General features: G+C 35.7%; 1 protein-coding gene across 5 annotated transcripts in view; it reads left to right on the top strand.

Annotated features, from left to right (window-relative positions):
• The window catches only part of CAMKMT (calmodulin-lysine N-methyltransferase), a 417,058-nt gene that overhangs the window by 103,918 nt on the left and 298,135 nt on the right, over positions 1-15,005 (top strand). The gene's annotated exons all lie outside the window — the stretch shown is intronic.

Here is a 15,005-nt window from a genome sequence, read left to right as displayed (position 1 = left end):
GGGAGACAGCAAGAGAGAAAAGGAGAGACAAAATAACTGGAAAACATAGAAATAGTAAGTTCCATGGGAACGGTGAGAGCTTCTCTATCAGAAATTACTTCAAATGTAAATGTTTACTTTAAACTCCTTAATCAAAGAACAGAGAGTAGCTGACTTAATTATAAAAACTTCAAACAATAAATGCTATTTATAAGGCACTCACTGTAGATATGAAGACTTAGGCTGAAAGTGAAAGGATGGAAAAAGATACTCCATGCAAATAGCAACCAAAGGAAAAAGAGGTTAGCCCTACTTAGACAAAATAAACTTTCAGTCAAAAACTGTCACAAGAGACAAAGAAGGACATTATATAATGATAAAAGGATCAGTTCTCCAGGAACTCAAAACAAGTCTAAATATATATGCATCTAACAGTAGAACACCCAAATATATAAAGCAAACACTAGCAGAATTGAAGGAAGAAATAGTAACACAATAACAGTAGGATATTTAAATATTTCACTTTTCATAAGGGATAGATCAACTAGACAGAAAATCATAAGGAAACAAAGGACTTCAATAACATTATAGTCCAATTGGACCTAACAGATATACAGAACACTCCACTCAACAACAGCATAACACACATTTTTCTCAAGCACATATAGAACGTTTTCCAGTATAAATCACGTTAGGCCATCAAAAGTGGTCTTAACAAATTTAAGAAGATTGAAATCACTTTATGTATTTTTTCTGACCACACCAAAATGAAACTAGAAATCAACATCAAAAGGGAAACTGGAAAATTCATAAATATGTGGTGATTAATCAACACACTCTTGAACAACCACTGTGTCAAAAAAATCACCAAGGAAATTAGAAAACATCTGAAGGCAAATGAAAACTAATACACAACATATTAAAACTTACGGAATGCAGCAAAAGCAGTACTCAGAGGAAAGTTTGTAGTGGTAGACACATTAAAAAAGAAGGCTCTCATATCAACAAAATAACTTTACACTCAAGGAACCAGAAAAAGAACAAACTAATCCCAAAGCTAGTAGAAGGAAGGATATAATAAAGATTTGAACAGAAATAAATAAAAAGAGAATAAAAATGATTTTAAAAAATTAACAGAACTAAGATGACTTTTAGAAGATATCAACAAAATTGACTAGCCATTAGCTAGACTTAAATAAAAAAAGACAAGACTCCAATAACAAAAATCAGAAATGAAAGAGCAGACAAAACAATGGATGCCACAGAACTAAAAAGGACTATAAGAGACTACTATGAACAATTACACAACAACACATTTGATAACCTAGTAATGGATAAATTTCTAGAAACATATAACCTACCAAGACTGAATCACTAAGAAATAAAAATAGGCCAGTCATGGTGGCTCACACCTGTAATCCCAGCACGTTGGGAGGCCAATACAGGAGGATTGCTTGAGTCCAGGAGTATGAGATCAGCCTGGGCAACATAGTGAGACCCTGTCTTTACAAAAAAAAAAAGCAAAATTTGCCAGGCATGGTGGCACATACCTGTAGTCTCAGCTACTCAGGAGGCTGAGGTGAGAGGATTGCTTGAGCCTGGGAGGTCAAGGCTGCAGCAGCAGTGAGCTGTGATCATGACACTGTACTCAGTAAGACCCTGTCTCCAAAAACAAAAACAAACAGGTGGCTCACGCCTGTAATCCCAGCACTTTGGGAGGCCAAGGCAGGCAGACCACCTGAGATCAGGAGTTCGAGACTAGCCTGGCCAACATGGTGAAACCCTGTCTCTACTAAAAATACAAAAATTAGCCAGGCATGGTGGTGGGTGCCTGTAATCCCAGCTACTAGGGAGGATGAGACAGTAGAATCCCTTGAACATGGGAGGCAGAGGTTGTAGTGAGCTGTGAGCTGTGATTGCACCACTGCACTCCAGCCTGGGTGACAAGAGCAAAACTCTGTCTCAAAAAAAAAAAAAAAAAAAAAAAAAAGCCAAACCAACAAACAAAAACTCACCACCACCACCAAAATATACTACAAAGCGACAGTCACCAAAACAATATGGTACTAGCATGAAAACTAACATGTAGACCAATAGAATACAGAACCAAGAAATAAGTTTTTGTATCTATAGCCAACTGATTTTTGAGAAAGGTATTACAAAAATATGTTGAGGGGAAGGACAGTCTCTTCAATAAATAGTAGTGGGAAAACTGGATATCCATATGTAGAAGAATGAAACTAGACTCCTAGTTCTCACCACGCACAAAAATCATCTCAAGATGGATTACGGACTCAAATATAAGACCCAAAACTATGAAACTACCAGAAGAAAGCATGGGAGAAATGCTTCAGGGCATTGGTCTGGGCAAAGATTTTATGGCTAAGACCTCAAAAACATAGGCAACAAAAGCAAAAATAGACAAATAGTATTATATAAAACTAAAAAGCTTTTGCACAACAGAATAAACAATCAACAGAGTGAAAAGACAACCTGAAGAATGGGAGAAAATATTTGCAAACTGTCCAACAAGAGTTTAATATCCAGAATATACAAGGAACTCAACAATTCAACAGCAAAAAAGCAAATAATCTAACTTAAAAATGAGGCTATAATCTGAATAGATATTTTTCAACAGAAGTCATATTAAAGGCCAACAAGTACATGAAACAATGTTCCACATCACTGGTCATCAGGAAAATATAAATCAAAACCACGATGATATATCATCTCTCATGCCAGGTACAATGGCTGTCAACAAAAAGACAAAAAATAACAAATGCTGGTGAGGATACAGAGAAGGGGGAGCTCATACACTGCTGGTGGGAATGTAGATTAATACAGCCATTATGGAAAACAGTATGGAGTTTCCTCAGAAAACTGAAAATGGAACTATCATACGATTCACCAGTATCACTGCTGGGTATATATCCAAAGTAATGGAAATCAGTGTGTTGAAGAGCTATCTGCACTCCCATGTTTATTGCAGCACTGTTCATAATAGCCAAGATATGGAATCAATCTGTGTTCATCTAGAGATGGATAGATAAAGAAAATATAAGGCCAGGTGTGGTGGCTTATGCCTGTAATCCCAGCACTTTGGGAGGCTGAGGAGAGAGGATTGTTTGAACCCAGAAGTTTGAGACCAGCCTGAGCAACAAAGCAAGACCCAGTCTCTACAAAAATTACAAAAATTATTTGGGTATGGTGGTACATGCCTATAATCCTAGGTACTCAGGAGGCTGAGGTGGGAGGATTGCTTGATCTGGGAGGTTGAGGCTGTGGTGAGCCATGATTTGCTCCATTGCACTACAGCCTGGATGACAGAGTGAGACCCTGTCTCAAAAACAGCAACAACAAAAAAGCAAAGGAAAAGAAATAAAAATGTATGTTCTCACTCGTGTGGAAGCTAAAAATGTTGATCTCATGGAAGTAGGGAACAGAAGGCTAGGAAGAGTAGGGTGAAGGAAGGTATTGGGAGAGGTTGGTTAATGTACACAATATTAAAGCTAGATGAGAGGAATCAGTTCTAGTGTTCCATAGCACTGTAGAGTGACTATTGTTAACAAAGAAATGATATATGTTTGAGGTAATAGATATGCTGATTACCCTGATTTGATCATTACACATTGTACATATATATCCAAGTATCATACTGTATCCATAAATGTGTACAATTACTATGTGTTAGTTAAATATAATAATACTTTTTTTAAAATTAGCTTATTTTTTCATTGAGTGTCTTAATCTATTTGGCTGTTGAATCTTATTACACCTGATTTTTTTTTTTGTTATAAATAATTTGGTCATGTTGTCTGAAAATCCAAAGATTGTGTATTTGGTGTGTGCCCTTTCAATATGTAGCTTTAGGTATATTTCTTTGTTTATAAATTTTAGAAACATTTTCTTGGATGATAATTCCACATTTGTTTTAATCCATTACTTTTTCAGGAGCTCCTCTTACATGTATGTTAAATCTTCTTTGTGTTTCTGTATATGTTACTTTATCTCATGTTTATAATTGCTTTCTTAATTTCTTTTCTTTCCAAATTTTTTATTGTGTTAAAATGCACCTATCACAAAATTTACCATCTTAACCATTTTTAGTATTCAGTGGTATTAAATACACACATAATGTTGTACGCTTATCATCACCATGCATCTGTCTCCTCACATTTTCAGTTTTTATTTTGTCTTTAATTGTCTCCTTTTCATTTTCTATTACTTTTAAGGTATTATCAGTTACGTTTGTTTGCTCTCATGTTCCTTCTGGTTTTGTTTTCATTTTTGAAAAAAAAATTTCTTTCATTTCTAATTTTTTTTTGCATTTTATCACCTTATTTCTGAGTTTTCTAATTCTGATTTATATATTTAAATATCTTCTATTGCTTTCTTAATTTCTTCTAGCTTGTTTGGACATAATAAGTTAGATTTTCTGTATAGATATTTCCTGTATCCATAGATATTATTTTTCTCTTTATCTTTTTTTTTCTCTCTAATAAGAACTTTTCATGAGATTCAACTGTAATATTTCCTGCGGCTCATTTTAATGTAAAAGTATTTATTTTAAATATTTAAGTAGGAGGGTTGTGTCAATATAGCTTTTGTAGCTTTCCAATTCTAAAATTCTCAATTCTGTTTTTAAAAATATAGCCTCATACTTTGTGAAGTTTCCTGGGTTTTCTCCTCTCCCATTTTTACCTGGGTCATTTCTTTGCTTTAATTCTATTGCCCCATCCTGCCCAATTTGCATTCCACTACCAGCCACTTGTCCTTTGTGAGGGCAGCTTCAGACCCTTTGTACTCTCACCTGTGAGTTGGAATGGGCAGTAGTGTCTCTCATTTTCAGTTGCTGTTCTCAAATTGGCCCTCCATGCTTCTCAAGGAATACCTTGGAAGGAGTTTGCAATTTGGAGGTGGCAGTGGTTTCTTCCCACCTGTTTGTATTTTGTCATTCATGGAGATACCTTGTTATAGCTTTGTTGCAGATTGTCAAGGGGGTTTTGGTTTTTCTACTTAAAAAGTATGTTTACTGTCTTTATTTAAGAAGCTGATTATTGAATTTTGCTATACATTAATAAAATGATATCCAGACAAAGTCATTGCTAATATATATGCATGTCTGTTTTTTCCTTCTCCAACAACCTTGCGTATTATCTCTCTTTTGAAATTGTCAGTTGGCAAAAAGTAATACCTTATTGAGTTCTTATTTACATTTCTTGATTACTTAGGAGATTAACTACTTTTCATGTATTTGTGGTCCACTTGCATTTTTTTCTATTGTAAATTAATTGTTCTTTTGTCAGTTTATCTGCTATGTTTATCTTTTTCTTATTGGATTTTGAGAGCTCTTTGAATATTAGGAATATTAATCTTTTGTTTTTCATGTATTGTTAATGTTTCTTCTCTCTCTCTCTCTCTTTTTTTTTTGAGACAGTTTCGCTCTTTCACCCAGGCTGGAGTGCAGTGGTGCGATCTTGGCTCACTGCAACCTCCGCCTTCTGATTTCAAGCCATTCATCTGCCTCAGCCTCCCAAGTAGCTGGGATTACAGGCACCCGCCATCACACCTAACTAAGTTTTGTATTTTTAGTAGAGACGGGGTTTCACCATGTTGGCCAGGCTGGTCTCGAACTCCTGACCTCAGGTGGTCTGCATGCCTTGGTCTCCCAAAGTGCTGGCATTACAGGCGTGAGCCACTGTGCCCGGCTCTAATGTTTCTTCTCTAGCTGTTTGCTTTTGATGGTTTAAAAACTTTTTTATAAAATTTTATAGAATAGCCAGGCATAGTGGATCACTTGAGTCTAGGAGTTTGAGACCAGCCAAGGCAACATAGCAAAACCCTGTCTCTAAAAAATATATACAAAATTTAGCTGGTGGTGGTGGTGGGTGCCTGTCGTCCCAGTTACTAGGGAGGTTGAGGTAGGTGGATCGCTTGAGTCAAGGAGGTGGAGGCTGCAGAGAGCCATGGTTGTGCCAATACACTCTAGCCTGAGTAACAGAGCAAGACCCTGTCTCAGAAAAAAAATAAACTAACAAAAGAAAGAACATGACTTTGGAGTCAAGTAGTTAGATGGTATAGCTTAAGCATTTACTAGCTACGTGAGTTGAGTCAAATCACTCTTCTCTGATTCTTGATGTAAAGTACAGAGTCTCACTCTGTCGCCCAGACTGTCTGCAGCCTCCACCTCCCGGTTCAAGTAATTCTTGTGCCTCAGCCTCCCGTGTAGCTGAGATTACAGGTGTGCACCACCACGCCTGGGTAATTTTTGTATTTTTAGTAGAAATGGGGTTTCTTCATGTTGGCCAGGCTGGTCTCAAACTACTGACCTCAAGTGATCCACCTGCTTGGGGCTCCCAAAGTGCTGGGATTACAGGCATGAGCCACCATGCCTGGCCTAAAGTACTATTTTCAAATAGTACTTTAAGTGGTTAGTATAAAGATTTTCAAAAGAACTATTTATGATTCTTCCTGAAAGAATTAAATGGGCAATTCTTTTTTTCTTTGAGATGGAGTCTCGCTCTGTTGCCCAGGCTGGAGTGCAATGGCACAATCTCGGCTAACTGCAAGCTCCGCCCCCTGGGTTCACGCCATTCTTCTGCCTCAGCATCCCGAGTAGCTGGGACTACAGGTGCCTGCCACCATGCCTGGCTAATTTTTTTTTGTGTTTTTAGTAGAGATGGGGTTTCACTCTGTTAGCCAGGATATTAAGTGGGCAATTCTTTTTTAATCAGTGCATGAAATTTGCTTTGGAATTTCATTTGAATGATTATTTTTTATTGTGAAGAATAAATGAGATAATGTATATAAAGTACATACCATAGTAGTCAGCTAATAAATGGTAGCTATTACTACTGTTGCTGTGAGGCTCAATCTAATAACTTGTCTAAGGTTCGAACTTTTGCATCAGCCCCCAAAATCCTGTTTGTACTAAAATATACTATCTAAAAACATTCATAATACAAATATTCCATATATCCTCTTTCATTTTAACAAATATTTATGGATGATACAATGTAAGCAAGAACCTGAGGATACAAAAAAGTAAGACTTGGTTCCTGTCACCTAGGAGCCCACAGTTGGTAGAGAGGACGGGCAGATATAGGAAAGAAGAAATTGCTTTTCCTAAATTATGCATCCCAGAAAATAGCATTCTGGAGTATGGTTTTGAACAGAATTCTATTCTGCAGATAGCAAAACGTAAGTTACATGTTGATGAGATTAAATGTTTAAATCAAATAATGAAATATATTTATTTAGATACATTTAATGTCTTCTTATATAACTATCAAGTTGCATTTTTTCTAGCTGCATTTAAATCTATGTGCATTTCCTTCCTAATTCTCCTGAGATTTATATGCAGCCAGCCCATTTCAGTTACCAGCATGAAGAATAAACTGGGAGAGACGAAAGATAGTGAAGCAGCTGTCTTCCATTACAACATGTCTAAATGGATAGTTCTACCATGATGTTTCTTTCAATTCCTTCTGGGTTTGGGTGAGAGGGGTGGAAGGAATGTTTCCATTGGTGAAATGGTAGCTGAACTGCCAAATGGTATGACCTGCTATCAACACTACTAAAAAGAAAATCAGAGACATGGATTATTATTGGCCAACATATGTTTTTTTGTGGGCATTTCCTTTGTGTTTCATTTTATGAAAAATGATAGGCATCACATTAAAAAATCAAGTAGTTTATAATAATTGGAACCTCATTAGTAGATTTTACATTTTATGTACCAAAATGTTAACAATCTATGTTTTAAAAATTAAACCTCGAACCACTAACAAATCAGAGCTAAAGAAATAATCCCATTATTGAAGAAGGATCATTGTGGTAGATTGAGTACCAGAATTTTTTTTAAAAGCAGTGCTATTTTTAGTACATTTTAGAAATAATTCCATAAAATGATATGTTTTATAAGCGTGGATTTAGAGCTAAATTATCTTGGAAAGGTGTAAGTTAACGAAGACAAATTCTGTTTAATATGTAATAAGCAACTCTGGACAATGAAACCTTTCCATCCATGACTTTATTCTGTGTGGAATTTTTTAGTAGATACCTGAAGTTACAAAATATAAAAACAATCCTCTCTCCTTGGGGAATTTACAGTTTAATGTGGAATAAGTAAACTCCACATTTAATGTAGAATAAGTATGGTAGAAACCCAATTGACAAAAGTTAAAACAGTTTATGCAGTGAGAATTCAACTACCTAGAGACTTGTGGACTTTTTAGAATCATTGTCTTCTGTGCCTGATCTTTGGTTATTACTGGGATACCCGTCATTTATCTCTGCCCTTCTTTTACAAACCTTTCAATCAGTAAACTGGGACCAGTTGTTCTATTTAGAGATTACCCATGAGGCACCATCCAAATTGAATACTACTAAGCAGCAATTACATGATTTATAGCAGAGATTATTTGGCTATTTGCAGCACAAGGCAAAGAAGAAGGAATATAATCTCCATTCACATATACCTGTGTGCATATACATGGTATATGTGTATCATAATAAACATCACAGTTCTTCTTTGGAATTGTGAAATATCCTCTGAACTTAATAGAAATTTAGTAAGCATTAGGCCGGGCGTCGTGGCTCACACCTGTAATCCCAGCACTTTGGGAGGCCAAGGCAGGCGGATCACCTGAGGTCAGGAGTTCATGACTAGCCTGGCAAACATGGTGAAACCCCATCTCTACTAAAAATACAAAAAATTAGCCGGGCGTGGTGGCAGATGCCTGTAATCCCAGATACTTGGGAGGCTGAGGCAGGAGAATTGCTTGAACCCAGGAGATGGAGGTTGCAGTGGGCTGAGATTGTGCCATTGCACTCCAGCCTGGGTGACAGAGCGAGATGCCATCTCGAAAAGAAAAAAGAAATGTAGTTAAGTATCGAGAGGTAAGTAGTGAGTAAGAGAGAGATAAAGAGGGAGAGCGAAATGCTAATTTTTTTCAAAGGAAATATAACCAAGTCAACATGAAAATCATTCTGTTACTATTTAATTCCTATATGTCTATCAACCCAACTAGACCTATAATCTCTAAGGCAGTGACTGCTTCCTTTCAGATTCAAATTCAGCAAACAACTGTGTTAAATGTTATTCCTGACCTTCCTCACTCTGCCAGACCAAATGCTCCTCCCTGTACTCCAAATAACATTGCGTGATATCTCTATTAATTGCACTAACAGCACTGTAAATACATTGAAACCCTCTATGCTGAAATTCTCTATTTGCGTTGTTGCTCTCTATTCTGCTAAAATATAAGCTCCTCAAACTAATAATTTTTCTTTATTCAGTGCCTGGTATGTAGAACTGAGTAATGTTTATGACATTCAGCGTGAAAGACTGGCCAGACACAAGAATGATAAGAAAAGACCTGAGACATAGTGATAGATGAAACTCGAGAATGTATTATTATTTGAACAAACTTGATTCTAATATTTACCAAAATGATATAGTTGAAAAGAGTCAAAATGTAATCCTTCTATAGCATGTGGCTTAGTTTAATATCCATGTTCCATTATTTCTTTTGTATCCTCTTGAGTATTTAATAAATTTTATATCTGATTTAAATTTTAAAGTAGATAAATTAGGTTTTAATAAAAACAAATGGAAACTTTTAGTAAGTGGTTGGACTTGTTCTGAATAAAGGAATATAGAATGGACCTTATTTGAAAAGTTGAAGTTTTTAAATAGTAAGAATATAGGTTGAAATTTTTTTTTTTTGAGATGGAGTCTTGCTCTGTCACCCAGGCTGGAGTGCAGTGGCGTCATCTTGGCTCACTGCAACCTCCGCCTCCTGGGTTCAAGTGATTCTCCTGCCTCAGCTTCCCGAGTAGCTAGGATTACAGGTGCGTGCCACCACACCCAGCTAATTTTTGTAGTTTTAGTAGAGATGGGGTTTCACCATGTTGGCCAGGATGGTCTTGATCTCTTCACCTTGTGATCTGCCCATCTTGGCTCCCAAAGTGCTGGGATTACAGGCGTGAGCCACCGCGCCTGGCCTATAGGTAGAAATTTTTGAAAGGAATAACTGGTGTGGCAAGTAGAGCTGGCAACATTGTGTATATTACAAGGATGGCCTTCAAAAGGCAGAGGACTGTTGGATACCTCACTATTTTAAAGAGAATTTTTATTTAAAAAATAAATCTTGTGCATGATCTCATTTCAGTTTTGATTTACTAGAAGCATATATATGATGGACCTACGAACAGGACCCTTCAAATCAAAATGCATCATTGTTTAGGACTATTCTGAAGGGGAAAGTCTGTGACTGCATTCTCTGAGAACCATCTGCTCACCTACTTATGTCCCTTAAAACTGAAGCTTTAGGATATCGTTTGAAACCTTTTTGTTTCTTATCATATAATGTATGGTATCATAAATACCATTGCATTTGATTTTTGTGTGAAACAACACTAAATCACTATTAAAAAGGAAAGAATGAGGTTATCTTGCTGACAATTTAAAGAAAAGACTTCTTCATAATATATTTACGACATCTAAAATGGCTTTTGTCCTCAGGGTAGCACTGTAGTTCTTTGGTGCTTGAGTTGATACTGCAATTTAAGACTGTACCTACAAAGAAAATTACAGTTTTTAAACTGTTTATTCCAAGTGCTTTCAAAATGAAGACACTACTAAAGTGGTGAAAGCATGTAGTTGGAAAAAAAAAGTAGTAGGAGATTATTAATTTCTTAAAGGTAAAGATTATTGCAAATTCAAAAGATCCCACTCATTATCAATATGGGGTCCTTCTACAGTTTTGCATAGTATAACATATTCTTAAAAATGGGATACATAGTGACTTTGTAGCATCAACTATTTAAATTTTCTAGCTCCTGAGTCCTTTTCTTGCTGTGAAATGTGTTCATTTTATTTGTGTGATATTAACATAGATCAAGAATATAAGTGAAATATTAAATCTTGTCACGTTCAGGGTTTTAGGGTTCTTAAAAATGTATAAAGTGTTTTTACACTGTGTGAAAAAAAACTTCATACATTTGTAAGATTTTGAGTTACCTAATTTTATAAACTAAATTATTTTGTGAAAAAAATGCTTAGAATCATATGTTCCATGTAGCTCAATATTTTTTTCTGAAATCGAATTAAATTATATCTACAGTTGCTTAACAGAAAGAGCACTTAATTTGTAATCCACAGACCTCGTGGTCTTAGGCAAGCCATGTAATTTCCTTGTCTTTCAATTTCCTCATCTGTAAAATGGGGATAATAACTCAAAGGATTATGAATAAAAAGCACCTAGTACATGACACATGGTGGGTGCTATATCCAAGCTATTATTATTATCCAAATGGCTTAGTACTGAAGTAATGAAAGAAAGCTTTTATACAGTTATATCAAAGGTAGTTCTGGGTTATAGTCTCAGAGACATCATTACTATGAGGATATAGAGAATTTGGGAAAATTTTAAAAATTATTTAAACAAAATTTGAAAAACATTGTAGGAATGTATTACCACATACAATTATATCTGCCTACCTATGTATTTAATCACTATCTTTTAGAAAACACACAATAAAAGTTCAGTTTGCTATAGTTCATTATTGAGTTAATAGGAGCTTGGAGATTTGATCTAATAAAATGCAAACCCATGATGTTATCAGAAATTTTGGAGAAGCCCAGGACTGGGGTGTACAGGTATACCCACCCTGAGAACCAGTGGATCTATATAAGTCTGGTGTATTGGTTTCCGTACAATGATATTTATATACAACTTTGTGTCAAATAAATTTGCTAAGCCCTATTATAAGTTAAAACTATTTTTAAACCATATTTTCCCACCCTGGTTTGGAAATTGATAAAACAGTTTAAAGCTGAAAAACATAAACTACAATGACTTAATAAACAATTTAAAAATAAGTTGTGTAGGTAGCTGGAAAAAATTATAAATCTCAAAAGTATAGATTTAAGATAAAGCCCAGTTATCTAGAATTCTAAGGTTATAGTACATTTTTGGTTGAGCACATTTAGCTTTTTCTATTCCTCCATTTCGCCTAGCTGCCATTTCTTAACTATGAAAGGAATTGAAAAGTCCATCAGAGCTTTTGTTCGCAGCAAAGAATAGTCATTTGAAGAAAATGGTGCCAGGCGAGACATGTAAAGATATTTAAAGAAAAGAAGGAAGGTGATAGGGCTAAATTCAGGACCATTAGTATATTCACAATGGTACAGGTATAGGCTAAGCTTGGTCACAGGTGAAAGGCAGTAGTGTGAGAACTCATGGAATTAACAAAACTACTTCACACAAAGTGACGGATGGCACTTCCTCCATGTACATTCCCTTCTAAGATTTCAATGGCAAACAGCCTATGTAAGGCTGCAGTGACAATTTGTTTCAGTGGCCCTAAAAAATACCTATATGTACCGTAGATTTAATGTGTAAAATTAAAAGCAATATATATTAAATATTTTCTAGGAATCTGTGATTTTGTGACCAAAGATCTGAATATACTTAAAAACAAATCCTTATTTTTTTCTAAAGAAACATGATAAATATCTGGATAGCTGGCTACATTTTGAAATATTCACCCAATATTTCTGGAATAGTCAACATTTCAATAATAATTTTATTTGCTTTTTCATGGCTTTGAATTGGGTATTAATTTGTTTCTTTGTTTTGTCCTAAGTCTATAAAGTTTTTTCTTGCCACCGTTTGCTGTGATTACAGACAGAGGTTTAGAGTTTAGCCTTTGCAATATCATCAGTTGATGGCATGTCTACAGCAGTATAGTGGATAATATTTTTTATTTTCATAGTATGAGTGCTACTTGACTCTGACTGAATGATTTTCTGTTACAAGATTTTCTTTGGTTTATAGACCTACTTTACCTTGGCTTCTGAATATGCTGAAATCCTTCTGCCCTTGGTTATAACACCTTTTATTTGTTAACATTTAAAATGCTCTCAAATCTTTAACAATAATAAAGGCATTAGTTATTTTAATTAATTTGTATGGATGGAATAAAACCAAAGGGAAGGTGTCATTTTCTGGTTACAATAAAAAGATATAAAAGTTAATTGCTTTTCTTTTCTTTCTTTTTTTTTTTTGAGAGGAGTCTCGCTCTGTCGTCCAGGCTGGAGTGCAGTGGCACGATCTTGGCTCACTGCAAGCTCCGCCTCCTGGGTTCACCCCATTCGCCTGCCTCAGCCTCCCGAGTAGCTGGGACTACAGGCGCCCGCCACCACGCCGGCTAATTTTTTGTATTTTTAGTAGAGACGGGGTTTCATCATGTTAGCCAGAATGGTCTCGATCTCCTGACCTCGTGATCCACCCGCCTCGGCCTCCCAAGGTGCTGGGATTACAGGCATGAGCCACCGTGCCTGGCAATTGCTTTTCTTTTCTAAGAAAACTATGCTGACATCTTTGGTACATATTGCTGTTCTTAAAGTTTTGAGTTTACTAATCCTCAACAGTAAATATCTTTAAAAATGTATAACCTTTGCTTAATATTAATTACCTAAAAATGCCACAAGAAACTGGCATCTTTATAGTTACTTTATATTACAGAGTGTAATAAATTCTAGAAAGATGGGACTAATTATGGTAACAGACATTTTATACTCAATAAAAACTTTCTTTAATTTCACCCTTATTCAGGGAGTCTCAGCGGAGTACCTCTCTTTTGTGTCTTGGTTGGTATGGCATGGCACTAAGTGACATTAGATTAGCAACTGGGGAACAACTTTGTGAAACTGTGTTTATGGAAGTGAATTTTCAGAGTTCAAGGTTGTGGTTTTTTTTTCCTATCTCAAATCACCTAGCAACTTTAGATTCAGGCAGAAGTTGGAGTTTATTTTACAAAACATGAAAAAGCTTTTAAACCAACATCTTTGAGGTAAATCTGTAGCAAAAGTGAGGCCACCTGCTGTTAAGAAAAGTGCCTACACATTCAGCACATTTCTGTCCCCAATAGAGGGTACTGCTGAGTAAAACACTGCCATTATTGTTCAGATCCTGTAGGTGGCAGCAGTTCCTACAGTTTCAGAGCATAACAATGGCTCGATTTGTGGGTCTAAGAATAAAGCTGTCACGAACTCATGGGATCTTTATACTGTAAGGGCTCTTCTTTGAAATGTGATACATGAGAAAATTACCATTAATTTTTAGTTTCCCTTTTAAGATTTAAGTAGCTTATCTTTCTTTTAAGTTCCATTTTGTATTTGAAATTGTGTCCCCAAACAAGTATTGACAGCCATAATTTTATGGTGTTAAATTATGAAGTATAAATTTTTAGGTAATCTCAGGGAAAGATATGATGTAAACTTTTTTTTCTTTTCCTCTCCCACCCTAGCCTTCCACCCCAATTACAAGAATAATCCATTGTTAATGTTGACTGCTGCTGCAATCTTGAGAAGGAAATCCTAGTTGCTATACAAGCATAATTTTCTCCATGTTCAGGAGCTGAGTGGTTAATGGTTTCAACATTGCCATTCAACTTCTAGGAGGCTTTGAACCAAATTGTAGCACCTATCAAAGAGTGATTTTGTAACTCTCTTTAAGAAAAAAGATTTGAATCATACTGTAGTTTCTGTTAGGCGACACAGAACTGAGGATGTAAGTACTGTACTCTTAGAGCAACTCACCTTTTGCCTCTGACAAGCAGCAGAGTCCTTGTTACTTCAGTGGGTCACTTGCACACACATACACACACCCTCCCACCCATCCAGAATAAACTCCATATTAGGTATAACAATTGTAATTCATTCAGTTTTAACGGTCAAGTGACCATTAAAAAAATTTTCTCTGCTAATTATTGTGTTTAATTCAGAGAGTTGCAAAATGCTAAATAAAACTAGTTTTTTGGTTCAAGTCAAAATAGAGTTAAGCCTATCTCTAGAAATGTTTATTCAGAAATTCAGCAACCCTTGTCTTATTGCTCAAATTAATTATCCAGAAACTGTATTATGATTGTTTACTCAAATTAATATGAAAATCTGAGAATTCTATCTTTGTTTTAAATTCAGGAAAGACTAGATTCTTTTTATTTATCATTTGAGA

The sequence above is a fragment of the Pongo abelii genome, chromosome 12 (assembly GCF_028885655.2).
Source record: "Pongo abelii isolate AG06213 chromosome 12, NHGRI_mPonAbe1-v2.0_pri, whole genome shotgun sequence".
In the NCBI taxonomy this organism is placed as follows: domain Eukaryota; kingdom Metazoa; phylum Chordata; class Mammalia; order Primates; family Hominidae; genus Pongo; species Pongo abelii.
The sequence above is the reverse complement of the archived record's forward strand: the minus strand, read 5'-3'. Positions and strand labels throughout refer to the sequence as shown.